The sequence below is a fragment of the Coregonus clupeaformis genome, chromosome 4 (genome assembly GCF_020615455.1).
Source record: "Coregonus clupeaformis isolate EN_2021a chromosome 4, ASM2061545v1, whole genome shotgun sequence".
Classification (NCBI taxonomy): domain Eukaryota; kingdom Metazoa; phylum Chordata; class Actinopteri; order Salmoniformes; family Salmonidae; genus Coregonus; species Coregonus clupeaformis.
Genome location: NC_059195.1, coordinates 3,976,462 through 4,002,697, shown reverse-complemented (window position 1 = coordinate 4,002,697; position 26,236 = coordinate 3,976,462).

Genomic DNA, 26,236 nt, shown 5'->3' with positions numbered 1-26,236 from the left:
CTGAAAAGCCCCAGAGTCTGCAACACCACTAAGCAAGGGGCACCACCAAGCAAGCGGCACCATGAAGACCAAGGAGCTCTCCAAACAGGTCAGGGACAAAGTTGTGGAGAAGTACAGATCAGGGTTGGGTTATAAAAAAATATCAGAAACTTTGAACATCCCACGGCGCACCATTAAACCCATTATTAACAAATGGAAAGAATATGGCACCACAACAAACCTGCCAAGAGAGGGCTGCCCACCAAAACTCATGGACCAGGCAAGGAGGGCATTAATCAGAGAGGCAACAAAGATACCAAAGATATTATGCTTAATCAATGTAGCCTATCATATAAATTGACGAGGAACGTTTTAAGGGGCAGATAGAGACAGCTGTGATATAGGATATGAAGATGAAATTGACAACCATAAAAAAATAGAAACACATGCACGCAACCTGACCATATCCTAATGATCAGCCGTTGATCAATTTATTGAAGCAATGGGTGGTTATGATGACACTACATTTTAATTTGAGTGCTTTATATAAATCTGTAAAACCACTTATTGATAAGGGTAAACTCCAGCGGATATTTCTTTGTCTCTGTCTTTTATGGTTGCCTATAGTTTAGTTTAGTTTGTCACCTAGATTCACTTTAGCAGGCCTATAATACAGCATATAGCCTAATATATAGGCTATATGAATGATGCATTAACATATTAATTAACTTTTAACTTACACATCTCTCTGTCTTCTTCACTGTTCCCTTCTTGTGCAAATCATGCATCTCCAGTGGCAACTCCACTGGCCTATCTCTTCCCCCTCTCTCTAGCTCTTGAACGAGTATAGCCTATATATAGACAATGAATAGCAATATAGTTTGACATTTATTTAGAGCTATTTTTTTTAACTAATAGGCCTAGGCCTATTTAAGGAGAGAAGCATAGATCCCTATTTGAGTAAAGAAGAATCGATCGATCCTCTTGCTTGCTGAAGGCTATAAAATAGGCTACAGCGTTGGCAATGAACTGGCGGGGAAGTTTGAATGGTGAGGGCGACGTGTAGCTCTGGTGTGATGTGATCACATTGGCTAAATTGATATTGCTGCACTGATGCATTGCAAATGTAAAAAACAGGCAGAGAGAAATAAATTACTTAATTAATTCACACAACAAATCCACAGACCTGTCAGTGGCAGTGTGCGGCCTGTGTGACAGTGTCCCAGATAACAGTTTCTATTGGTCAACAGCTTATTTTCACATGTGTAAAGACGCACAAATTGAACCTGTTCTGAATAAATAATTGACAGATTGCAGCAGGACAATATTATTTTTAAAGAAACTAAATTGTCACGGTTTCGGCCGAGGCTGCTCCTCCTCCTTGTTCGGGCAGGCTTCGGCGGTCGTCGTCCCCGGAGTACTAGCTACCACCGTTCGATGTTTCATGTTTGTTTGGTTTTGTCTGTTTGTACACCTGTCCCTTGTTAGTATTTGATTTGGTTTCCTATTTAGTTATCGTGTGTTGGGTCAGGTGTTATGTGTGATTGGTTTTTGTCTAGCTGTTGCTCTCGTTAATTACTCTCGTGTTTTGTTGTTTTTCGAGAGTCCGCACTGTGTGCGCTATTGTCTTTTTACGCACGTTGTTATTTGTGCGTAATTTGTATTTTGCCTCCCGGTTGGGTTGGCTGTTCGCCTGTTTGGTGCTGCCTTCATTTACTAAAGTCTGTTCACGAACGCCCGTGTTTCCCTGCGCTTGATTTCCACACCGCATCTACACTCAGCTACTGACAGAATCACACATCACACCCATGGAATCAGCAGGAGCAACCGCGCCAACGGACATCATGGAGGACCGTCTGCGTGGGCAGGAGGACAGGATCAACCAGATCGGTCACGCCCTGGATCGGGTGATGAACACTCTCCACCGATGGGAAAGCAGCGGGGTACCCACGCCCCACCTACCGGACCATCCCCATCGGTCAGTCCTCCTGTCCCCCTTCCAGAACCCAGCGGGATTCGGCTCTCGCTCCCGAGGGCGTACGACGGCTCCGCTGCCGGGTGTCAAGGGTTCCTGCTGCAAGTGGAGCTCTACCTCGCCACCGTACACCCGGCGCCCTCGGGACACGAAGCGTCTCCGCCCTCATCTCCTGTCTCACCGGCAAGGTGTTGGAGTGGGCCAACGCCGAATGGAGGAGAATAGACGCCGCTACTATTACCTACGCGGAGTTCTCCCGCCGCTTCCGTGCCGTGTTTGACCATCCACCAGAAGGGAAGGCGGCGGGGAGCGTCTATTCTACCTCCGACAGGGGATGAGGAGCGCACAGGATTTTGCTTTGGAGTTCCGGACTCTAGCGGCAGATGCAGGGTGGAATGAGCGGGCCCTCATAGACCACTTCCGCTGCAGCCTCCGGGAGGACGTCCAGAGAGAGTTGGCGTGCAGGGATACCACGTTGTCGTTTGACCAACTGGTCGACATGGCCATTCGGCTGGACACCCTGCTCGCCACCCGTGGACGTCCCGGGTGGGGGTTGCCCATTCCACCTTCCGGCACCTCCGAGCCGAGCCCTATGGAGCTCGGAGGTGCTGGCGCTAGAGAACGGAGGAGTAGGAACCCGAGGGGGGGCGTTCCCTGCACCAACTGTGGCCGTGGAGGGCACACCGCGGCTAGGTGTTGGAAGGTCCCCCGGTGGAGGTGAAGGCAGGCCATGCATTGGGGAGTCCTCCCAGGTGAGTAGGCGCCCTACTTACACAGAGCTTTCTGTCGTTCACATAACCTTGCCTGTTTGTTTTCCACAGGTTGCACCTCGTTCCCAGCATAAGGCGCTAGTAGATTCAGGCGCAGCTGGGAATTTTGTAGATCGCCAGTTCTGTGTAGAGTTAGGGATTCCTTTCCTTCCCGTTGATAAGCCTTTCCCTGTACATGCCCTAGATAGCCGTCCGTTAGGATCTGGGTTAATTAGGGAGGTCACAGCGCCCCTTAGGATGAAGACGCAGGGGGGTCATGAGGAGACGATTCAGCTCTATCTGATTGACTCTCCTGCGTATCCGGTGGTGCTGGGACTTCCCTGGTTGACTACCCATGATCCTACTATTTCGTGGCGAGAGAAAGCTCTTAAAGGGTGGTCTGTTCAGTGTGAAGGGCTATGTCTGGGTGTTTCCATAGGGGCGACCTCGGTGGAGAGTCCAAATCAAATGCCCGCACTGCATATTCCCCCCGAGTATGAGGATTTGACACTGGTGTTTAGTAAGACAAGGGCGGCGCAGCTGCCGCCTCATAAACAGGGGGATTGTGCGATAGATCTCCAGTTAGGAGCAGCACTCCCGCGAGCCATGTGTATCCCTTGTCTCAAGAGGAGAGGAAGGCGATGGAAACTTACATCGCTGAGTCTCTGAGACAGGGATACATACGGGCCTCCACTTCACCCGCTTCCTCTAGCTTCTTTTTTGTGAAGAAAAAAGATGGAGGTTTGCGCCCGTGTATTGATTACCGCGGTCTCAATCAGATTACGGTGAAGTACAGTTATCCACTTCCTCTGATTGCGACTATGACGGAGTCATTACACGGTGCTCAGTTCTTCACAAAATTGGATCTCAGGAGCGCATATAACTTGGTGCGCATTAGAGAGGGCGATGAATGGAAGACAGCATTTAGCACGACCTCCGGTCATTACGAGTATCTCGTCATGCCATATGGGTTAATGAATGCTCCCTCAGTCTTCCAATCCTTTGTAGATGAGATTTTCCGGGACATGCAGGGGCAGGGAGTAGTCGTGTACATAGACGATATTCTGGTGTACAGTTCTACCCGAGCTGAGCATGTAGCCCTGGTGCGCCGAGTGTTGAGGAGACTGTTGGAGCATGACCTATATGTCAAGGCAGAGAAATGTCTGTTCTTTCAGAAGTCGGTCTCCTTTTTGGGTTATCAGTTGTCTGCGTCAGGGGTGAAGATGGAGGTTGACCGGGTGTCAGCTGTGCGTAATTGGCAAACCCCAACCACTGTGAAAGAGGTGCAACAGTTCTTGGGTTTTGCGAATTATTACCGAAGGTTTATCCGGGGTTTTGGACAGGTGGCAGCTCCCATAACGTCTCTGTTGAAGGGGGGTCGGTGCGCTTGCGGTGGTCAGCTGAGGCGGACAGGGCTTTTGGGAGACTGAAGGACCTGTTTACCTCGGCGCCGGTGTTGGCGCATCCGGATCCCGCTTTACCATTCCAGGTAGAGGTAGACGCGTCCGAGGCCGGTATTGGGGCCGTCCTCTCACAACGGTCTGGCACACCACCTAAGCTCCGCCCCTGTGCTTTTTATTCTAAGAAGCTCAGTCCGGCGGAGCGGAATTATGATGTAGGGGACAGGGAGCTGTTAGCCGTGGTACAGGCCCTAAAGGTGTGGAGGCATTGGCTTGAGGGGGCTCAACACCCTTTCCTCATTTTGACGGACCACCGTAACCTGGAGTACATCCGGGCAGCTAGGAGACTGAATCCTCGCCAGGCCCGCTGGACTATGTTTCTAGCCCGGTTTGTGTTTAAAATCACTTACATCCCTGGGTCCCAGAACGGGAAGGCAGATGCCCTGTCTCGGCGGTATGACACGGAGGAGAGGTCCGTTGAGCCCACTCCCATACTACCAAAGTCTTGTCTGGTGGTACCGGTGGTATGGGAGGTCGATGCAGAGATCGAGCGGGCGTTACGCACCGACCCAAGTCCTCCACAGTGTCCAGTGGGTCGGACGTACGTTCCGCTCGAGGTACGCGATCGCCTCATTTATTGGGCTCATACGTCCCCCTCCTCTGGACATCCAGGTATCGGCCGGACAGTTCACTGCCTTAGCACTAAGTACTGGTGGCCAACGTTAGCCAGGGATGTGAGGGTTTATGTCTCCTCCTGTTCGGTGTGTGCACAGTGTAAGGCGCCCAGACATTTGCCCAGGGGTAAGCTACTACCCCTGCCCGTTCCACAACGACCCTGGTCCCACCTCTCGGTGGACTTTGTTACAGACCTTCCCCCCTCACAGGGGAATACTACCATCCTGGTCGTTGTGGATCGGTTCTCGAAGGCCTGTCGTCTCCTTCCCATGCCGGGTCTCCCTACTGCCCTACAGACCGCTGAGGCTCTGTTTACCCATGTCTTCCGGCATTACGGGGTACCCGAGGATATAGTGTCTGATCGAGGCCCCCAGTTCACCTCCAGAGTGTGGAGAGCCTTTATGGAACGGTTGGGGGTTTCGGTGAGCCTTACCTCGGGTTACGACCCGGAGAGTAATGGGCAGGTTGAACGTGTCAACCAGGATGTGGGTAGGTTTCTGAGGTCTTATTGCCAGGGCCGGCCGGAGGAGTGGGCGAGATACGTTCCGTGGGCCGAGATGGCGCAGAACTCTCTCCGCCACTCCTCCACCCAACTAACCCCTTTCCAGTGTGTGTTAGGGTACCAGCCGGTTCTGGCACCTTGGCACGAGAGCCAGATCGAGGCCCCTGCGGTGGATGAGTGGGTGCGGCGCTCGGAGGAGACATGGAACGCTGCCCACGTTCATCTGCAGCGGGCCATCCGTCGGCATAAGACGAGCGCCGATCTCCACCGCAGTGAGGGGCCTGTATACGCACCTGGAGATCGAGTCTGGCTCTCGACCAGAAACCTGCCCCTGCGCCTGCCCTGCCGGAAGCTGGGTCGGCGGTTTGTGGGGCCATTCAAAGTCCTGAGGAGGTTGAACGAGGTGTGTTACAGGTTAGAACTGCCTATTGATTACAGGAATATTAACCCCTCGTTCCATGTGTCTCTCCTCAGGCCGGTGGTGGCTGGTCCACTCCAGGACTATGAGATAGAGGAGACTCCTCCGCCCCTGTTGGACATCGAGGGGGCTCCGGCGTACACTGTGAGGTCCATCCTTGATTCGAGACGCTGGATGGGGGGTCTCCAATATCTCGTGGAGTGGGAGGGGTACGACCCGGAGGAGCGGTGCTGGGTGCCGAGGAGGGACATATTAGACCTGTCCCTGCTGACCGAGTTCCATCGGGGTCATCCTACGCGCCCTGCTCCGCGTCGTCCTGGTCGTCCCCGAGGCCGGGATCGGCGCACGGCTGGAGCCGCGCGTCAAGGGGGGGGTACTGTCACGGTTTTGGCCGAGGCTGCTCCTCCTCCTTGTTCGGGCAGGCATCGGCGGTCGTCGTCCCCGGAGTACTAGCTACCACCGTTCGATATTTCATGTTTGTTTGGTTTTGTCTGTTTGTACACCTGTCCCTTGTTAGTATTTGATTTGGTTTCCTATTTAGTTATTGTGTGTTGGGTCAGGTGTTATGTGTGATTGGTTTTTGTCTAGCTGTTGCTCTCGTTAATTACTCTCGTGTTTTGTTGTTTTTCGAGAGTCCGCACTGTGTGCGCTATTGTCTTTTTACGCACGTTGTTATTTGTGCGTAATTTGTATTTTGCCTCCCGGTTGGGTTGGCTGTTCGCCTGTTTGGTGCTGCCTTCATTTACTAAAGTCTGTTCACGAACGCCCGTGTTTCCTGCGCTTGATTTCCACACCGCATCTACACTCAGCTACTGACATAAATATGCTTCTCTGCATCTCTGCTAAAGTCTGGGTAAAAGATTGAAAGGAATGTGAGTCTTATTCAGTACATTTAGTAAATGCTTGCTTTTCTAAAGTCTACCAACCTTACCAGATGTTTTTATCACCCATCTACACACAATGACAAAGTGAAAACCAGTTTTTCGATTATTTAGTAAATGTATTGAAAACAAAATACAGTAATATTTAATTTACATAAGTATTCACACCCCTGAGTCAATACATGTTAGAATCACCTTTGGCAGTGATTACAGCTGTGAGTCTTTCTGGGTAAGTCTCTAAGCGCTTTGCACACCTGGATTGTACAATATTTGCACATAATTTTTTTTTTTATTCTTCAAGCTATGTCAGTTCATTGTTGATCATTGCTAGACAGACATTTTAAAGTCTTGCCATAGATTATCAAGCCAATTTAAGTCAAAACTGTAACTAGGCTACTCAGGAACATTCAATGTCGTCTTGGTAAGCAACCCCAGTATATGTTTGGCCTTGTGTTTTAGGTTATTGTCCTGCTGAAAGGTTAATTTGTCTCCCAGTGTCTGTTGGAAAGCAGACTGAACCAGGTTTTCCTCCAGGATTTTGACTGTGCTTAGCTCTATTCTGTTTCTTTTAATCTTAAAAAAACTCCCTAATCCTTGCCAATGACAAGCATACCCATAACATGATGCAGCCACCACCATGTTTGAAAATATGAAGAGTGGTACTCAGTGATGTGTTGTATTGTATTCTTTTCACTCTGTTATTTAGGTTAGTATTGTGGAGTAAGTACAATGTTGTTGATCCATCCTCAGTTTTCTCCTATCACAGCCATTAAACTCTGTAACTGTTTTAAAATCACCATTGGCCTCATGGTGAAATCCCTGAGTGGTTTCCTTCCTCTGAGTTAGGAAGGACGCCTGTATCTTTGTAGTGACTGGGTGTATTGATACACCATCCCAAGTGTAATTAATAACTTTAACATGCTCAAATGGATATTCAATGTCTGCTTTTTCTTTACCCATCTACCAGTACGTCCCCTTATTTGAGAGGCATTGGAAAACCTCCCTGGTCTTTGTGGTTGAATCTGTGTTTGCAATTCACTGCTTGACTAAGGGACCTTACAGATAATTGTATGTGTGGTACAGAGATGAGGTAGTCATTCAAAAATCATGATAAACACTATTATTGCACACAGAGTGAGTCCATGCAACTTACTATGTGACTTGTTAAGCATTTTTTTTTTACCCCTGAACTTATTTAGGCTTGCCATAACAAAGGGGTTGAATACTTATTGACTCAAGACATTTCAGCTTTAAAATTGTTATTAATTTGTCAAAGAAACGTTGGTATTGTGTGTAGGCCAGTGACACATAATCACAATTTAATCCATACAAATTTAGGCTGTAACACAACAAAATGTGGAAAAAGTCAAGGGGTGTGTGTGATGGGTGATTTGAAGGAGTCAGGCGCAGGAGTGTAAATCACAGAATACAGAGTTTATTCCGGAATACAGTGTTATGCAGAAATGCGTCAAACAGTCCAGTGCGCACTGGAACCAAACAGGCACATGGGGAAAATATACCCCGGCAATACAAAATACACGGCGCTCAACCGAACTCCACTCTCCTCACACTAAACAATCACCCACAAGGACAAGGGGGCAGAGGGAACACTTATACACATACTAATGAGGGGATATGAACCAGGTGTGTGTAATAGACAAGACAAAACAAATGGAATGATGAGATGAGGAGCGACAGTGGCTAGAAGGCCGGTGACGACAAACGCCGATGCCTGCCCGAACCAGGAGAGGATGCAGCTTCGGAGGAAGTCGTGACAGTGTGAATACTTTCTGAAAACAAAATACTATAACTAGTGTGCCATTATTGCTTACATGCCCCCCTCTCTTTTCACTATTTTCAGTGTAAATACAGCTTCCCTGTTGAAGTTGTCAGTGTTATCAAGAATGTTCCAGCGAATTGTTGGTGGCACTACTTTTGTAGTGGTCATGAGTCATGACACCTAAAGTCACCAGCAAAGTGGATTAGAAAGGTTTGCTGAAAGAGATTCTCGTGCTAAGCAAAGACATGTGGGCATATTGCTGTATTGCACTCTAGGGTTTGTATCTGGACCAGACCATTGTTTTACGACTTGAGTGCTCTGTGTCCTGCATTAAATTATATACAATCTTAAAGGGCGGCTGAACTTTCTGATTTGGCCTCGTTTTAGATTTGGTTAATTAAGAAATGCTAGCAGCCATGACTGAATTCAAATATGAGTTGGTTTCGGGGTGTGGTTTGATGTGGGTGTATCGTGTGTTTTAGCAGATAGGAAGAGTTAGACTAGTTATTTCGCCAATTAGCATTAGCTGACAGGTATGCAACTGTGGCAAAGTTGGTTTGATTTTGGATAGCTTATCTCTGGGGCTAGTTAGGGACCGTCAATAAATTCATTACACAATGTAAATGAGACAATATTTTCATGTTGCACACCTTTTAGTTGTTTCTTTAAATGCTTTCAATATTTGTATATGAATTTCTACAATTTATAGTTGGTTTGAGGAGTAATTTAAATTTGAAGCTATTGGAATTTTAACATATTGTCCATGTACATTGTATAATTTACCGATGGTCCCTAACTAGCCCCATAGGGATATCCAAAGTCAAACCACATTTTACACTGGCATTACGATCGGGTCGAGTGCAGCTGCACTCCGAATTGATGATTACTTGTGTGCTGCCTGCTGTGGGAATGTGGACAGGATTGAAATGAACCCCACCTTCATTTACGTAGTAACATACTCAGGTACAAACTCTGTTTTGGACTAGACTGACTTCATGACCAAAATTATCCTACTTACACTTTGTAGTACATTTTGACAGAATAAATGTTTCTGACTCATTTCAATGCCACATAGGCTGTTTTCTAAATGAGAAGTTGGTTTTTAGGGGCAGTTGCTCTTTAACATTATATTTCTATCTCAACCACGTTTCCCCAACAAGGAAAAAGGTGGTACTATTCCAGTTCCACATGACAGTAATCCGAATGGCATAGGCTAATAATAACTAGTTTGTTTAGTACGCTAACTTGCCACTGAGAAGATTTTCACTACTCCCTCCCTTTTGTTGAAGTGACCATGAAAATCATTGTCACGATCGTCTGAAGAAGCGGACCAATACGCAGCGCGTGGAGTGAACATGATGACTTTATTTAATTAAAGCAACCACGAAAAAACAACAAATGACGATACGTGAAGTCCTCTGTGACACCGACAGAACATACAACACTGGAACAACAACCCACAGACCTGCAAACATAGAAATACACCCAACAGAACTACCAACATAGAAAAACACCCAAATCCCCAACAAAACAACATACACTCTAGCTCACATACAAAAGTCCTAGAGCCAGAGTGTCACAGTACCCCCCCCTAAAGGTGCGAACTCCGGGCGCACCAGCCCACAGTCTAGGGGAGGGTCTGGGTGGGCGTCTGTCCACGGTGGCGGTTCTGCCCCTGGTCGTGGTCCCCACCCCACCTTAGTCACCAGCTTCCCTAGCCTCCTCCACATTACCCCCCCCCAACTAAACCCCACTGGGTTAAGGGGCGGCCCCGGACTAAGGGGCAGCACCGGACTAATGGGCAGTACCGGACTAAGGAGCAGTACCGGACTAAGGGGCAGTACCAGGCTAAGGGGCAGCACCGGACTAAGGGGCAGTACCGGACTGAATGGCGGATCCTGGCTGGCTGGCTCTGGCGGATCCTGGCTGGACGGCTCTGGCGGATCCTTGCTGGACGGCTCTGGCGGATCCTGGCTGGACGGCTCTGGCGGATCCTGGCTGGACGGCTCATGGCTGGCTGACGGATCTGGCTGCTCGCGGCTGGCTGACGGATCTGGCTGCTCATGGCTGGCTGACGGATCTGGCTGATCCTGTCTGGCGGAAGGCTCTGGCTGATCCTGTCTGGCGGAAGGCTCTGGCTGATCCTGTCTGGCGGAAGACTCTGGCTGATCCTGTCTGGCGGAAGGCTCTGGCTGATCCTGTCTGGCGGAAGGCTCTGGCTGATCCTGTCTGGCGGAAGGCTCTAGCGGCTCCTGTCTGGCGGAAGGCTCTAGCGGCTCCGGTCTGGCGGACGGCTCTGAAGGCTCATGGCAGACGGGCGGCTTTGCAGGTTCAGTACAGACGGGCGGCTTTAGCGCCGTTGGGCAGACGGGCAGTTCAAGCGCCGTTGGGCAGACGGGCAGTTCAGGCGCCGTTGAGCAGACGGGCAGTCCAGGTGCCGTTGGGCAGACGGGCAGTTCAGGCGCCGTTGGGCAGACGGGCAGTTCAGGCGCCGTTGGGCAGACGGCAGACTCTGGCCGTCTGAGGCGCACCTTAGGCCTGGCGCGTAGTGCCGGAACTGGAGGTACCGGGCTGAGGACACGCATCTCAGGGCTAGTGCGGGGAGAAGGAACAGGCCGGACCGGGCTGGCGACGCGCACCGTAGACTTGGTGCGGGTGGCAGGAACAGGCCGGACCGGGCTGGCGACGCGCACCGTCAGTTTGGTGCGAGTGGCAGGAACAGGCCAGGTCGGGCTGGCGACGCGCACCGTAGACTTGGTGCGTGGAGCAGGAACAGGCCGGGCAGGGCTGTCGACGCACACCGTATCCTTGGTGCGTGGAGCAGGAACAGGCCGGGCAGGGCTGTCGACGCACACCGTATCCTTGGTGCGTGGAGCAGGAACAGGCCGGGCTGGGCTGGCGACGCACACCGTAGGTTCTGTGCATGGAGCAGGAACAGGCCGGGCTGGGCTGGCGACGCACACCGTAGGTTCTGTGCGTGGAGCAGGAACAGGCCGGGCTGGGCTGGCGACGCACACCGTAGGTTCTGTGCGTGGAGCAGGAACAGGCCGGGCAGGGCTGTCGACGCACACCGTATCCTTGGTGCGTGGAGCAGGAACAGGCCGGGCTGGGCTGGCGACGCACACCGTAGGTTCTGTGCGTGGAGCAGGAACAGGCCGGGCTGGGCTGGCGACGCACACCGTGGGCTTGATGCGTGGAGTAGGAACAGGCCGGTCCGTACTGGGAACACACACCACTGGCTTTAACTGGGGATCAGGAACGGGCCGGACCGGACTGGTAACACACATCAGTCTCTCACGCCGTGCCGCAACAACTTCCCTTCCTCTACTCGCCAATGGCTCCCGTAACCTGGCAGCCCTCTGACTCTGCCTTGTGGCAGCCTCCTGCTGCTCCGTCGCCCAAGCCATGTGCCCCCCCCCAAAAATTTCTTGGGGTTGCCTCTCGTCCTTCCGACGTTGGCTCTGCCGACGCCGTTGCTCCTCTCTCCGTCGCCTCTCCTCTGTTTCGCTCCATGGACGGCGATCCATGCCGTCCAGGATTTCTTCCCACGTCCAGGACCCTTTACCGTCCAACAGTTCCTCCCATGTCCAGACCCTTTGCTCCTGGACGCGCTGCTTGGTCCTTTTTTGGTGGGTTATTCTGTCACGATCGTCTGAAGAAGCGGACCAATACGCAGCGCGTGGAGTGAACATGATGACTTTATTTAATTAAAGCAACCACGAAAAAACAACAAATGACGATACGTGAAGTCCTCTGTGACACCGACAGAACATACAACACTGGAACAACAACCCACAGACCTGCAAACATAGAAATACACCCAACAGAACTACCAACATAGAAAAACACCCAAATCCCCAACAAAACAACATACACTCTAGCTCACATACAAAAGTCCTAGAGCCAGAGTGTCACAATCATGTGTCGTCCAAGCAGGTAGCACATACAATATCCACCAGACTCACCACCAGAGCCGGTCGCAGTGCAACGTGTGTCCCTCTGTCTCCATGGGATCAACCCCAGGTGCCCGTATGTGGAGGCTAGTGGGCAGGTGATCCTCGACTGCCTCAACAACTGGAAGAGCATAAGTCAACGACAGTGCTAAATTGTTATTTTGTATTTTTATTTGTTTTGATAGTGCTTGGTGAATGTTTTGTTGATATGCATGACTGTGTGCATGACTGTGTGTGTCGCTCCTAAGTATTTTCAAGTGTGTACTTTGTGTGTGAGCATACATGGGTTGAATGGAGTGGCAATGAAGAGGGATAGTACTGTAACACCATCATGATCAATCTACTTTCCTAGTTCGTTAGAAATGCATCTACCTTTTGATTTTCACGCGCTGGCCAACCTGTCACTGCTGTCAAATAATATACTGAACTATACTCTACTTTACTGTACTGTACTGAACCCTACTGTACTGCACTGTACTGAACTCTACCCTACTCCGCTGTGCTGTACTACACTGTACTCTACTGTGCTCTGCTCTCCTGCGCTGTGATGTCTAAACTTGTGAAGAGAATGGCATTCAGATCCACAATTATGCATTTCTGTGTAAACCGGATCAGGGACGCATGATGTAATTCCGTTACCGTAATTCTGTTACCGGGTGTAAATCCACTTCACTTACTGTAGTTCAATAACCAAAAGAGATTTTTTCAAACTCAAGGTGTCATGTCAAAGCTGACACCCCATTCTTTCTGCAGACATCTTTGAATCTTGTCACTCCTACTCCTGCTCCCTTCCTTCGGTGCTCGACGTCGCCGGTCTACTAACCACCGGTCCTGGCAATTACACTAAGATTTCAAAGTTAACAAGCTATACAACTATATGCACAAGGACTACATTTAACAATTCCCACTGAAGAATGTATAAAAACTAATTTAGTGGAAGAACTGTGCAGATGCAGAATTTGGTAACAGAATTACAGTAAAGTCTTCCTCAGGTTTTTATGTGACCACGTTTTTACGAAAATCCTTAAATATCTATTAAGATCCAAAGATGTCTGCAGAAAGAATGGGGTGTCAGCTATGACATGACACCTTGAGTTTGAAAAATCTATTTTGGTTATTGAACTACAGTAAGAGAAGTGGATTTACACCTGATAACAGAATTACAGTAATGGAATTACATCATGGATCCTTGACCTGCACTACACAGAAATGCATAATTATGGATATTAATGTCATTCTTCTCATGTTTCACAAGTTTGGACATCACACCGAAGTAGAGCACAGTAGAGTACAGTGCAGTACAGCACATCAGAGTAGAGTATGTTAGAGTAGAGTTCAGTACAGTGCAGTACAGTAGAGTTTAGTACAGTAGAGTATATTTCAGTACATTAGATTACTTTTGAAGTTTGAAAACATCTAATAAACTTAGATTTTGGAGTGAACTTTCCCTTTCACATTCCTTTTAACAAGCAGGGAATGTTAGGGAATGCACTTCTAAAGATACAGAATAGAAATCGGAGAACACTCACCTATTAACATTTCTCTATGAAGTGGTGTGAGGGACATTGAGGATTGTCTGGCTTTTGGGGTAGAGCTGCTTGGATGAGGCCAGCTAAGAGGGACACACACAGAGCAACACAAACTCAAAGCATGAAGGGTTACTCACAACTGAAAATTATACAATATTACAACAAAAAAAATGATATGGCATCTTGACCTTTTCCTCATCCCCAGAAATTCAGACAGAAATACTGTATTACTTTTTTAAATGATGTACAGTACGGTATATGTCTATTATAACCGTTTTCAATTTACCTGCCATGGTCCTAAGATTCTGCATGTGCACTGGAGTGTGCTACAGTAGGTAACGTCTGAGCTCTGATAAGTGTCAAAGAGGGCCGTTTCATTTTGTTATGCAGACCTAATTTCTGTGATGAGCAGTGACAGGTTGGCCAGCAGCTGACAATCAAAAGGTAGACGCATTTCTAAAAAACTAGGAAAGTAGATCGATCATGATGGGGCTACAGTACTATCCCTCTTCAATGCCACTCCATTCAACCCATGCATGCTTACACACATAAAGTACACACTTGAAAACACTTAGAAGCGACACACACAGACAGGCACGCATGCACACATACGCATACGATCTCTCTCTCTTTATTTTCTAACCACTAATCTCTTATTTCTGACCAACTTTTTATTTCGTTTTGTCATTTTTTGCATGGGGGGTGGTTACAGGTACAAAAACAATCAAAGAAATGCACACAAAGATAACTCCAACCCCTACCCCCCCTCAGTCCCTATCCGCCTGTATCCTCCCTCCCCACCCGGAAACCATTATTGCCACCCTGCCTGCCTGTCTGTCTGTCTGTCTTTGCTTCTCCTTGTGCTTCTGTTGTCACTCTGTCTGTCTGTCTGCCTGTCTTTCTGTCTGTCTGTCTGTCTGTCACTCCTAAGTGTTAATTTCTATTACATATAGAGCCAACATATTAAGGAACTGACAGTCCATCTTGTGTCTCTCTGTTTTCTTCCTACCTCCACTGCACTCACCTCTGAGATGTCTCTGCTAAGCCTAGCATCCTTTCCCACAGCACGGATACCAGAAGACCAGAAGACTACACTGCCTGTGCTGGGCCCAACAACATCCTAGTTGTGAATGAATACACACATTTATTAGATCAAGAAGAAAAATTACTGAATAAATGCCTAATAGATTACCATTGGCTCATAATATCTTATAAAAGCCTAAGTACTTACAGTGCAAATATAAAGTAAGTTCCTGGCTTTCATACATTCACCCCCTATCCTTAGGGTTAATTACTATTATATACATAATATAGAGCCAAAATATTAAAACTGGCAGTACATTTGTGTATCTCTCATTCTACTTTCCTCCTACCCCCACTGCACTTGACTGCTGCAGCAGCAGCTGAGCTGTCTGTGCTGCTAAGCCTTGCATCACTGGGACCAGAAGACCAGGGGACCACACTGCCTGTGCTGTGCCCAGCAACATCCTAGGGTAACACTTTATTTTAAGGGTCCATAATAAACCATTTATAAGGCAATTACAAACCGTTTGCTCACCATTTATTAATCATTACTCCCACATTTGTAAATGTTAGTAAGATAGTTATTCACACATGTGTATAAACATTCCTTAAACATCCTGTAGCCAGCAAGAATCCTCTCACGCGGAAGCAGTCTTTATTGTTGCGGGTGATTTTAACCAAGCACGTAAAATATGTGTGTGTGTGTATATATATATATATATATATATTGTGATGTCACGAGAGGCTGTGTCCTGGAGGGACGTTACATCCCCCTGAGATGGCTGCAAACCCAGACAGCTATGGCTCCATCTGCTGGTATGGTCGGGAACTCCACCCCTCTATGGCCAATCTTCCCACGCAGCTGAAACAAATGAGGAGCTGATGAGCTGAAGGTTTGGGGGGGTGAAGAGACACAGTCTCCAACCTGGGCTCTCTGGAGGACAAGAGTGCTGCACGTCCCCTTCCATGAGGAATATAAGGATTTGGAGATACTTACCTTTGGGAAATACTCACCTTTGGATATATGCACCTGTGGAAATACGTGAGAGACATTTGGAAGGACTTTTTGCTGGGTTGGCCACTAGCTGCAACGTGGACTACAGTAAGGCTGGGGAAAAGTTATCTGAGCGAGTGAGAATTATGATTTTGGATGTGGAAGAGACATCCCTGAACTGCTAACCCTTAAAGAGCCACAAGAGAACAGAATTTTGTTATATTTTCGTTAAGTTCCCAAGACCTATAATAAAATCCTTGTTTTGTTTGAACCTTGTCTCCTTGCACTACTTGAGCAATCCCGCTGAAAGCTGTGTAGCCTCTCGTGACGTCACAGATGGTGGAGAATACGGGCACGCTCAAGCGTTAATAGTGCATGTCAGAGGAGGATACCGAAGGTTTGATCACCCAGTTTTCCAAGTTGGCCGTAGGCTCCCCACCGACTGAAATGGAGGACATATTGAAAGCCCTTGTTGCTGGCCAGCAAGCCCAGATGCAAGCAAACGTGGCTCTCTTGGAGGAGCAAAAGAAAGCCAACCTTCTGAAGGCAGAGGAATTGCAGTTGCAGAGACAGAGGGTTGTCCAAAATACCCGCCCAATAAAGGCAAGTGACTTTATATCTAAGATGGGAGCTACCGATGACATTGAGGCATACCTGCATGCATTTGAGGCCACGGCCACTAGGGAAGCCTGGCCCAAGCAACAGTGGGTTGGTCTGTTAGCCCCCCTTTCTAACCGGGGAATCGCTGAATGCTGTCCGGGACCTGGGCCCTGACCAGGTTACTGACTATTATGCCCTGAAGTCTGAGATCCTCAGCAGATATGGACTCACAAAGTTTGGTATGGCCCAGCGCTTTCACAGCTGGACCTTCCAACCAGACCAACCTCCTCGGGCGCAGATGCATGAACTTGTCCGAATCGCAAGGAAATGGCTGGATCCGCAGAGGAATACAGCAGCGGCGGTGGTGGAGGCCGTTGTGGTGGATCGTTACCTACGCGCCCTGCCTTATGAGGCAAAACGGTTCATCAGTCAACAGGCCTTGACCACGGCTGATCTGACCGTGGAAGCTGTGGAAAAGTACCAGGCCACAGCGGAGATGCTGAATGCTTCCCGAAAAAACCCGAAGAAGTGCAAGCTGGCCTTCAGTGAGACAAACTACCTGGGGTACACCATTGGGCGGGGGTTGGTCAAACCACAGGAAGCCAAACTGCGGGCCATACAGGACTGGCCGCAGCCCATCACCAAGAAGCAAGTAAGGTCATTTTTGGGCCTCGCTGGCTACTATAGACGCTTTATTGCAGATTTTGCTACCATAGCTGCACCGTTGACGGAGCTGACGACCAAACGCCACTCACGAATGGTGAAGTGGAACCCTGCGGCGGAGGCGGCTTTCCTCAACCTGAAGCGAGCACTCTGCTCCAGTCCGATCCTGGTGGCACCAGACTTCAAGAAGGAATTCATTGTCCAAGCGGATGCTTCGGAGGTGGGTCTGGGTGCTGTCCTCACCCAGGCACATGACGGTGAAGAACATCCCATTCTCTACCTAAGCAGAAAGTTACTTCCAAGAGAGAAGAACTATTCAACGGTGGAGAAAGAATGTCTGGCTGTAGTCTGGGCCCTGGAGTCCCTTCGGTTCTATCTCCTGGGCCGACGTTTCATGGTGGTATCTGATCACGCCCCTCTGCAGTGGATGGCCAAGAACAAGGAATCAAACAGTAGAGTAACCAGATGGTTTTTGAGCTTGCAACCGTTTAACTTTTCTGTTGTCCACAGGGCTGGCAAGCACCACGGCAATGCGGACGCCCTCTCCCGGCGTGATGCCTTCTTCGCTGCCTTTACCCCGACGAGGACGTCGGTCCCGAGGAGGGGATGTGTGATGTCACGAGAGGCTGTGTCCTGGAGGGACGTTACATCCCCCTGAGATGGCTGCAAACCCAGACAGCTATGGCTCCATCTGCTGGTATGGTCGGGAACTCCACCCCTCTATGGCCAATCTTCCCACGCAGCTGAAACAAATGAGGAGCTGATGAGCTGAAGGTTTGGGGGTGAAGAGACACAGTCTCCAACCTGGGCTCTCTGGAGGACAAGAGTGCTGCACGTCCCCTTCCATGAGGAATATAAGGATTTGGAGATACTTACCTTTGGGAAATACTCACCTTTGGATATATGCACCTGTGGAAATACGTGAGAGACATTTGGAAGGACTTTTTGCTGGGTTGGCCACTAGCTGCAACGTGGACTACAGTAAGGCTGGGGAAAAGTTATCTGAGCGAGTGAGAATTATGATTTTGGATGTGGAAGAGACATCCCTGAACTGCTAACCCTTAAAGAGCCACAAGAGAACAGAATTTTGTTATATTTTCGTTAAGTTCCCAAGACCTATAATAAAATCCTTGTTTTGTTTGAACCTTGTCTCCTTGCACTACTTGAGCAATCCCGCTGAAAGCTGTGTAGCCTCTCGTGACGTCACAATATATATATATATATACACAGTACCAGTCAAAGGTTTGGACACACCTACTCATTCAAGGGTTTTTCTTTATTTGTACTATTTCTTACATTGTAGAATAATAGTGAAGACATCAAAACTATGAAATAACACATATGGAATCATATAGTAACAAAAAAAGTGTTTTTGAGATTCTTCAAATAGCCACCCTTGATGACAGCTTTTCACACTCTTCGCATTCTCTCAACCAACTTCACCTGGAATACTTTTCCAACAGTCTTGAAGGAGTTCCCACATATACTGAGCACTTGTTGGCTGATTTTCTTCACTCGGCCGTCCGACTCATCCCAAACCATCTCAATTGGGTTGAGGTCGGAGGATTGTGGAGGCCAGGTCATCTGATGCAGCACTCCATCACTCTCTTTCTTGGTAAAATAGCCCTTACACAGCCTGGAGGTGTATTGGGTCATTGTCCTGTTAAAAAACAAATGATAGTCCCACTAAGCCCAAACCAGATGGGATGGCGTATCGCTGCAGAATGCTGTGGTGGCCATGCTGGTTAAGTGTGCCTTGAATTCTAAATAAATCACAGACAGTGTCACCAGCAAAGCACCCCCTGTCAAGGGCTGATGTGGATGTGGTGTTGGAGTCAGGCGCAGGACACAGAAGCTTAGTCCAACAGACTTTACTTGTCAAACACGACAAATACAAAATAACGGGCCTCAACAAAACGGAGGCGAGCGATTACGCATACTGTGCGTCAATACATAAATACAAGAGATCACGCAAATACAGTGCGTAAAATACACGAGAGAAAACTCACATCACCAACGGACAGGCGGACAACAACACACAACTACAAACAAAACCAAAGGAAACTTATAGGTGACATAATCAATACGTGATATGGAACAGGTGCACTAATCAGACAAAACCAAACAAACATAGATAACATCAAACGGTAGCAGCTAGTACTCCGGGGACGACGAACGCCGAAGCCTGCCCGAACAAGGAGGAGGAGCAGCCTCGGCGGAATTCGTGACAGTACCCCCCCCCCTTGACGTGCGGCTCCAGCCGTGTGCCGACCCCGGCCTCGGGGACGGCCAGGAGGACGTGGAGCAGGGCGCGTAGGATGACTATGATGGAACTCCGTCAGGAGGGATGGATCTAGAATGTCCCTCCTAGGCACCCAGCACCGTTCCTCCGGAACGTACCCCTCCCACTCCACGAGATATTGTAGACCCCCCATCCGACGTCTCGAATCCACGATGGACCGGACTGAGTACGCCGGAGCCCCCTCGATGTCCAGTGGGGGCGGAGGGGTCTCTCTTATCTCATTCTCCTGGAGTGGACCAGCTACCACTGGCCTGAGGAGAGACACATGGAATGAGGGGTTAATGTGATAGTCATTAGGCAGTTGCAACCTGTAACACATCTCATTCAATCTCCTCAGGACTTTAAATGGCCCCACAAACCGCCGGCCAAGCTTCCGGCAGGGCAGGCGAAGGGGCAGGTTTCGAGTCGAGAGCCAGACTCGATCTCCAGGGGCGTAGACTGGACCCTCACTGCGGTGGTGGTCGGCGCTCGCCTTCTGCCGACGGATGGCCCGCTGCCGACGGATGGCCCGCGCCGAAACCACTCATCCACCGCCGGAGCCTCGATCTGGCTCTGATGCCATGGTGCCAGAACCGGCTGATAACCTAACACACACTGAAAGGGGGTCAGGTTAGTAGAGGAGTGGCGGAAAGAGTTCTGAGCCATCTCTGCCCAGGGGATATACCCCGACCACTCCTCCGGCCGGCCCTGGCAATAGGATCTCAGAAACCTACCCACATCCTGGTTCACTCTCTCCACCTGCCCATTACTCTCAGGGTGGTAACCCGAGGTAAGGCTAACCGAGACCCCCAAACGTTCCATGAACGCCCTCCAGACTCTAGAGGTGAATTGGGGACCCCGATCAGACACTATATCCTCGGGAACCCCGTAGTGCCGGAAGACGTGGGTGAACACTCCTGAGTGGCGCAGTGGTCTAAGGCACTGCATCGCAGTGCTAACTGTGCCACTAGAGATCCTGGTTCGAATCCAGGCTCTGTCGCAGCCGGCCGCGACCGGGAGACTCATGGGCGGCGCACAATTGGCCCAGCGTCGTCCAGGGTAGGGGAGGGAATGGCCGGCAGGGATGTAGCTCAGTTGATAGAGCATGGCGTTTGCAACGCCAGGGTTGTGGGTTCGATTCCCACGGGGGGCCAGTATAAAAAAATAATAATTGTATTCACTAACTGTAAGTCGCTCTGGATAAGAGCGTCTGCTAAATGACTAAAATGTAAATGTAAAATGTAACAAGGCCTCAGCGGTCTGTAGGGCAGTAGGGAGACCCGGCATTGGAATGAGACGACAGGCCTTAGAGAACCGATCCACAACGACCAGAATAGTGGTATTCCCCTGAGAGGGGGTAAGGTCCGTGACAAAGTCCACCGAGAGGTGAGACCACGGCCGTTGTGGAACGGGCAGGGGTTGTAACTTACCCCTGGGCAGGTGTCTAGGTGCCTTACACTGCGCGCACACCGAGCAGGAGGAGACTTAAACCCTCACGTCCCTAGCCAATGTTGGCCACCAGTACTTAACACTAAGGCAGTGCACTGTCCGGCCAATACCTGGATGTCCAGAGGAGGGTGACGTATGAGCCCAATAGATGAGACGATCACGGACCTCGAACGGCACGTACGTCCGACCCACTGGACACTCTGGGGGAGTAGGGTCGGTGCGTAATGCCCGCTCAATTTCCGCATCGACCTCCCATACCACCGGTGCCACCAGACAAGACTCCGGTAGTATGGGAGTGGGCTCAATGGACCTCTCCTCTGTGTCATACCGCCGGGACAGGGCGTCTGCCTTACCATTCTGGGACCCTGGGATGTAGGTTATCTTGAACACGAACCGGGACGAGGGTTCAATCTCCTAGCTGCCCGGATGTACTCCAGGTTACGGTGATCAGTCAGAATGAGAAAAGGGTGTTGAGCCCCCTCATGCCAATGCCTCCACACCTTTAGAGCTTGAACCACGGCTAACAGCTCCCTGTCCCCTACGTCATAATTACGTTCCGCCAGGCTGAGCTTTTTAGAATAAAAAGCGCAGGGACGGAGCTTAGGAGGCGTGCCTGAGCGTTGCGACAGTACTGCCCCAATCCCGGCCTCTGACGCGTCCACCTCTACCTGGAACGCTAAAGCGGGGTCCGGGTGCGCCAGCACCGGAGCCGAAGTGAACAGGTCCTTCAGTTTACCAAACACCCTGTCCGCTTCAGCCGACCACTGCAAACGCACCGGGCCCCCCTTCAGCAGGGAAGTAATGGGAGCTGCTACCTGTCCAAAACCCCGGATAAACCTCCGGTAGTAATTGGCAAACCCCAAAAACTGCTGCACCTCTTTAACCGTGGTTGGGGTTTGCCAGTTACGCACGGCTGACACACGGTCAATCTCCATCTTCACCCCTGACGCGGACAACCGATGACCCAAGAAGGAGATGGACTCCTGGAAAAACAGACATTTCTCTGCCTTGACATACAAGTCATGCTCCAACAGCCTACCCAACACTCGGCGCACCAGGGCTACATGCTCGGCTCGGGTAGCAGAGTACACGAGAATGTCGTCAATGTACACTACCACTCCTTGCCCATGCAGGTCCCGGAAGATCTCGTCTACAAATGATTGGAAGACTGAAGGAGCATTCATTAACCCGTATGGCATGACAAGATACTCATAATGACCTGAGGTGGTACTAAATGCCGTCTTCCATTCATCTCCCTCCCTAATGCGCACTAAGTTATAAGCGCTCCTGAGATCCAGTTTGTGAAGAAACGCGCTCCGCGTAATGATTCAGTCATACTCGCAATCAGAGGTAGAGGGTAACTGTACTTCACAGTGATCTGATTGAGACTACGATTATCAATACACGGGCGCAAACCTCCATCCTTCTTCTTCACAAAAAAGAAACCCAAGTACGCAGGGGAAGTGGAGGGCCGTATGTATCCTTGTCTCAGGGACTCAGCTATGTATGTTTCCATAGCCGCCGTCTCCTCTTGAGACAGAGGATACACATGGCTCCGCGGAAGTGCCGCACCTGTCTGGAGGTTTATCGCACAATCTCCCTGTCTATGAGGTGGCAATCGCGTCGCCCTCGTCTTGCTGAACACGAGTGCCAAATCCTCATACTCAGGGGGAATGTGCATTGCGAGCACTTGGTTCGGATTCTCCACCGTGGTCGCCCCAACGGAAACACCTAAACATCGCCCAACACACTGGCCAGACCATTCCTTGAGAGCCCTCTGTTGCCACGAAATGGTGGGGTCATGGGTGATTAACCAAGGAAGCCCCAAGCACCACGGGATACGCAGGAGAGTCAATGAGGTACAACTGAATAATCTCCTCATGACCCCCCTGCGTCTTCATCTTTAGTGGCGCTGTGACCTCCCTAATCAACCCAGATCCCAACGGGCGGCTATCTAGGGCATGGACAGGAAAGGGTGCATCAACGGGCAGGAGGGGAATCCCTAACTTAGAGCAACATTTCCGATCAATAAAATTCCCAGCTGCGCCTGAATCGACTAGCGCCTTATGCTGGGAATGAGATGCAACCTGAGGAAATACCACAGGTATACACAAGTGAACAACAGAGAGCTCTGGGTGAGTGGGGCGCCTACTCACCTGAAATGGCTCCCCAGTGCGCGACCTGTTGCCTCGATTCCTTGGAGACCCTCCCCAGCACCTAGCCGCAGTGTGTCCTCCACAGCCACAGCTGGTGCAGGGGACGGCCCCCCTCGGGTTCTCTCTCCTACCTTCTCTAGCGCCAGCACCCCCGAGCTCCATTGGGCTCGGCTCGGAGGTGCTGGGGGATGGAATGGACGGCCCCATCTCGGGATGTCCACGGGTGGCCAGCAGGGTATCCAGTCGGATGGACATGTCCACTAGCTGGTCGAAGGACAGATTGGTGTCCCTGCAGGCCAGCTCTCGACGAACATCCTCACGCAGGCTACACCGATAGTGATCGATGAGGGCCCTCTCATTCCACCCCGCTTCCGCCGCTAGAGTCCGGAAATCCAGGGCGAACTCCTGTTCGCTCCTCTTCTCCTGTCGGAGGTGGAACAGACGCTCCCCCGCCGCTTTACCCTCAGGAGGGTGATCGAAAAAACTGCCCTGAAGCGGCGGGAGAACTCCGCGTAGCTGATGGTGGCGGCGTCTATTCCCCTCCATTCGGAGTTGGCCCACTCCAACGCCTTGCCGGAGAGACAGGAGATGAGGGCGGAAAAGCTCTCGTATCCCGAGGGCGCCGGGTGTATGGTGGCCAGGTAGAGTTCCACCTGAAGGAGGAACCCCTGACACCCGGCTGCGGTGCCATCATACGCCCTCGGGAGCGAGAGCCGAATCCCACTGGATTCCGGAGCTGGTCTGGTGGGGCTGGCCGATGGTGGTGGTAATGTAGGAGGAGGTGTGGGCACGCCTCCCCTTTCCCATCGGCACAGGGTGTTCATTACCTCCTGCATGGCGGAGCCGAGTTGCTGGATCATGGCGTCCTGGCAGCTGACCCGATCCTCCAGCGACTCGGTCGCCGCCGGTGCTCCTGCTGACTCCATTGTAAGGTGTGTTGTTCTGTCAAGGGCTGATGTGGATGTGGTGTTGGAGTCAGGCGCAGGACACAGAAGCTTAGTCCAACAGACTTTACTTGTCAAACACGACAAATACAAAATAACGTGCCTCAACAAAACGGAGGCGAGCGATTATGCATACTGTGCGTCAATACACAAATACAAGAGATCACGCAAATACAGTGCGTAAAATACACGAGAGAAAACTCACATCACCAACGGACAGGCGGACAACAACACACAACTACAAACAAAACCAAAGGAAACGTATAGGTGACATAATCAATACGTGATATGGAACAGGTGCACTAATCAGACAAAACCAAACAAACATTGATAACATCAAACGGTAGCAGCTAGTACTCCGGGGACGACGAACGCCGAAGCCTGCCCGAACAAGGAGGAGGAGCAGCCTCAGCGGAATTCGTGACACCCCCACACCATAACACCTCCTCCTCCATGCTTTACGGTGGGAACTACACATGCGGAGATCATCCGTTCACCCACGGCGGTTGGAACCAAAAATCTCAAATTTGGACTCCAGACCAATGGACACATTTCCACAGGTCTAATGTCCATTACTCATGTTTCTTGGCCCAAGCAGGTCTCTTCTTCTTATTGGTGTCCTTTAGTAGTGGTTTCTTTGCAGCAATTTGACCATGAAGGCCTAGTTCACACAGTCCCCTCTGAACAGTTGATGTTGAGATGTGTCTGTGACTTGAACTCTGTGAAGCATTTCTTTGGGCTGCAATTTCTGAGGCTGGTAACTCTAATGAACTTATCCTCTGCAGCAGAGGTAAATCTGGATCTTCCATTCCTGTGGCGGTCCTCATGAGAGCCAGTTTCATCATAGCGCTTGATGGTTTTTGCGACTGCACTTGAAGAAACTTTCAACGTGACATGTCTTTGCTTATTTGAGCTGTTCTTGCCATAATATGGACTTTTACCAAATAGGGCTATCTTCTGTATACCACCCCTACCTTGTCACAACACAACTGATTGGCTCAAACGCAATAAGAAGGAAAGAAATTCCACAAATTAACTTTTAACAAGGCACACCTGTTAATTGAAATGCATTCCAGGTGACTACCTTATGAAGAAGGTTGAGAGAATGCCAAGAGTGTGCAAAGCTGTCATCAAGGTAAAGGGTGGCTATTTGAAGAATCTTAAATATAATATATATTTTGATTTGTTTAACACTTTGTGGGTTACTACATGATTCCATATGTGTTATTTCATAGTTTTGATGTCTTCACTATTATTCTACAATGTAAAAAATAAAGAAAAACTTGTGAATGAGTAGGTGTGTCCAAACTTTTGACTGGTAGTGTATCTCCAGAATATCACCAACGTATCCTGCCCCACAAGAACAAAACATGCTGGACCATGTATATACAAACATCCGTGACGCATACAAAGCCATCCCCCGCCCCCACTTCGGCCAATCAGATCACTTCTCTCTGTTCCTACTCCCAACCTACAATCAGCAACTCAAGACGGCGCCACCAACACAGAGAACAGGTGCTGGACAGAGGAGGCAGACACAATGCTGCAGGACTGTTTTGAGAATACTGATTGGAATATGTTCAAAGATTCATCCACCCAGGACTCATCCATCAACTTTGACAGATTTAAATGATTTTACTGTTACAGTTCATATAAGGAAATCAGTCAATTGAAATAAATTCATTAGGCTCTAATCTATGGATTTCACATGATTGGGAATACAGATATGCATGGTCACAAATACCTTTAAAAAAATGGGCTTCACAATGGACCTCAGGATCTCGTCACAGTATCTATGCAATTGTGTTCGTTGTCCGTAGCTTATGCCTGCCCATACCATAACCCCACCGCCACCATGGGGCACTCTGTTGAGGATGTTGTACCCACAATAACAATCCGGACATACTGTATAACGGTGAAATACTCTGGTTGAACGGATATATCCATACCATGCTGAGAGCCCGTACTGCAGCATTCAATGTCAGCAGAACGAACCCGATGACTCGGTGGCACGTTGCGAGTACAAGGCAAGCATGTGCGAGTGCCGCAAATCCAGTAGGAACACAAAAAGACAGTACAGACTCAAACTTGACTACAGACTATCACGGACTACAAAGGCAAATCCAGCCTCCCTCAGAGACGAGCTTAACACATTCTATGCTCACTTCGAGGCAGACAATACCGAGCCATCCAGGAAGACTCTTGCTGCTCCAGACGACCAGATGTTTTCGCTCTCCGAGGCTAATGTGAAGAAAACTCTCAAGAGAGTGAATACTCACAAAGCA